At 64.0% G+C, this 3,061-nt stretch overlaps 1 protein-coding gene across 17 annotated transcripts in view; it reads left to right on the top strand.

Moving 5' to 3' along the window:
• Window positions 1-1,368: 1,368 nt before the first annotated feature.
• Window positions 1,369-3,061, top strand: part of ADGRB2 (adhesion G protein-coupled receptor B2) — a 36,896-nt gene continuing 35,203 nt past the window's right edge. For 14 of the 17 annotated variants that reach the window (XM_019659818.1, XM_019659843.1, XM_019659870.1 and 11 more), the window contains exon 1: window positions 1,370-1,800. The gene's annotated coding sequence lies outside the window, so the exon portion shown is untranslated. Of the gene's footprint in view, window positions 1,801-3,061 lie in introns of all 17 variants that reach the window. The other 3 variants (XM_019659861.1, XM_019659936.1, XM_019659914.1) reach the window with 2 other exon arrangements.

Genomic DNA, 3,061 nt, shown 5'->3' on the forward strand with positions numbered 1-3,061 from the left:
GATTCCTTCATCGCCCCTTATTACCTCCTTCCATTAAAGTCGATAATCTCTCACAATCACTCACAACAAATGTCATGGAGGCTGCTAGACGGGGGAGGGACAGAAGCAGGGAAAAGGGGGCTTTTCTCTGCCTCTTCCTGGCACTGCCCTGGGGAGAGGTGGAGCCTTCTCATCTTGCCCCAGTCTCCAAGGCGACAGAACTTAAGGGGCTTCCGTGGAGAAGTAGGGATGGGACTGAGTGGACTGGGGACTTCCTTCCTCTCCAGGTTTGGCCCTTTCCTGGTCAGAGAACCTTCAAAAAGTAGGGTTCCTGAAATCCTATTCTCTCTGCAAAGCTGCCCCCCACCGCTGGCTCCTCCTCTGACCAGAGCCATCTGATTAACCTACTTGTCTTTGGCCGAAGTGGTGTGTCCCTGGTCTGTCCATCTTCTGGTGGCAACATGCCCAGGCCACAAACTGCCCAACCAGGGCCCTGAGCCATGGGCATCTCCCTGGGTACCACCTTTATCATGTTGACTCTGGTCCAACCCAACTGTCCCTGGGCACAGTGCCAGGATGGGAGGTGGGCGGGTCTGTATATTTCTGCAGCTTCTACACAAACAGATGCAACATGGGGGCGCCTCTGGCACAGGGAAAGGCACTTGTGGGAATAGACAGGCACGCTGGAAAACATGTAACACACTGCACACGTGTAGCATCCCCGTGCCTAGGGACATGCAACATTGCAGAGTTTACACCAGAGTATGCACCAAACATACCACACTGCAGTGTACATATGTGGCTCCTATATACAAGTGACCCACAGCGCTCAGCACATATGTGGCACTTGTAAGCTTGCACACAAATAGCATCCCTACCCACAGGATCCAGTAACATGCATGCAGGACCTAAGCACATATTAACACACTGTGCCTGTGTGTAGCAGTTGCGTGCACAGAGCCAGACAACATTGCAGTGCACACAAAAGGCACCTGTATGATGCATAAGCATATGCAAAGTTCAGCGCACATGAGTGGCACCTGCATGCACAGAGATATGCAATTTGCAGTGCACAAGGTGGGGGCAAATGCTTCAGTCCCCAGGGCCCCTGAGACCCTGGCTGCATGAGATAGCCTCTGGCCTAGATATCGCTGGAGGGGCGTCGCGGATCGCCTCATCCTGCGGTCCAGGAGGCCGCGGGCGGGGCGGGGGCTTACCCGGGGCTTCTCCCGCGCCGGCGCCTGGGGCCCAGGGCAGGGAGGGGAGGGTGCGCTTGGCTTGGCTGGCGCAGCTCCCGCTTTAACAGGAGGCGGCGCGCGTCGCCCCCGCCCTCCGCCCCTTCTCCCGCGGCTCCTCGCGCCCGGCCCGGCGCGCGCTGCGGGCAGCGGCCGGAGCGGCCGGAGGAACCCGGTTCAGCGGCGGCGGCGGCGGCGGCGGCGGCGGCGCTCGGAGACCGAGGAGGATGCGGCGCCGGGTTTTAGAGCCTGGGGCTGCGGCCACCGCCCGCGAATAGGAGGCGGTGCACGACGCGGGCGGTGATCCGGGCGGGGGAGCCGGGAGCGAGGAGTGTGGGGAGGGGGGGCGGCGCGGCGAGGAGGCGGCGGCAGGAGCCCGCGCCCGGCCGGGTGCCCGCCCGCCCGGTGCTGCTCCGCGGCGCCTTTTCTGCACCCACTGCTCCACGGAGCGGGAGCTTCGGCCCTCCGCGCGGCTGCCGCGAGCTGCCCCGCGCCCGGCCAGGCCCCCGCCTAGGGATGGCAAACTTGCGCCCCGTGGTCGCCTCCGCCAGCGCCGGCCCCCGCTCCTGCTGCTGACGGCGCCCAGGTGAGTGCTCGGCCCCAAACCCTCATCCGGCCCCGCACCGAGCTCTCCCTGCGCGGTCCTGAGTTTCCGCACCAGCCCAGACTCGGGCCGCTCCCCTAGCCCATCTCTGCTGAATTCTCCCCCGCCTGAATGGACTTCGTTCGGCACCTACCCATTCTTATCTTTTTTGGGAACTTCCAAGCCTGAGGCCCAGGTCCCCTTTATCCCTGGCGATTCCCTTTTCCGTCCCCCTCCCCCTTACCCATCTCTGCTAAAGCGCCCCCAACCCCTGCCCAATCCTGACCCAGACCTTACCCCCATCGCTGTCTCGAGTCTCTCCCTATCTCAGCTTGGATCCGAGCCGTGCGGCCGCCACCTTCATTAAAGCCCCTCTCTCCAACCTACAGCTCGACTGTGTCGCCCCCTTTAATCGCCCCTTCTCCTCTGGATGCCGGACCCTGCCCCTCCCCTGCACTTTATCTCTGCCCGGAGTCCTTCCTGTCCCCATCTATGTCTGCCCATAGTTACTGCCTTTCCCCGCGCGGGTACCCGGACCGTGCTACCCTTCTTATTTCTATCGTTATTGCCCCTTCCCCCATATCTGTCCGGAGTCCCGCTATCCCTCGCCAATCTCCGCTTCAAGTCCCCTCCCCCTCAGCCGGGACTTGGGGCCGTGTCCCCCCTGTCTGCTTGGAGCCCCCTCCTCTCCAGCCCGGATCTCGACTGGCCCCGCATCCCTGGCTCCCGTGTCCATCTTTGTCCGGAGTCTATCTGTCCAACCCCCATCCCTCTCCTCCTACCCCCAGGACATAGAGCCAGGCACCAAACGCACCCTCCCGCAGCCCCGGGGGCTGGCATGATGGGCAGGGGAGGGGATTGTAGGCTGTGAAGTTGGCGGCCACTCCCGCAGTCGGCTTGGTCCGAGGGAAGTCCTCCGCGTCGCGGCGGGTGCAGAGCGGGCGAAGGGTCTGGTGCCGGCGGGGGGAGGGGCTCCCGGGCCGTGAGATGCTGCCCGCCTGCCCGCCTTCCCAGCTGCCGGCCGGGCCCCTGGGCGTCCTCTGGCGCCCCCTGCCCTCCGCCCTGTACCCGCCGCCCCTTTTCCTCCCGTGGGCAACCCCAGGTTTCCGCAGACGGAGCAGCAGCGGTGGCTGCGGGACTAGCGCGGGGAAGTCCCTGGGGAGAGGAGGTTGGTGGGCGAGGCCGAGTGCCCCCACGTGCTAGCCCTAGCAGAACAGCCTTGGTGGTCAGGCCATATACTGGGTGGTAGGGGTAGGGGTGGGGG

Source organism: Hipposideros armiger, unplaced genomic scaffold, assembly GCF_001890085.2.
Source record: "Hipposideros armiger isolate ML-2016 unplaced genomic scaffold, ASM189008v1 scaffold_10, whole genome shotgun sequence".
Classification (NCBI taxonomy): Eukaryota; Metazoa; Chordata; class Mammalia; order Chiroptera; family Hipposideridae; genus Hipposideros; species Hipposideros armiger.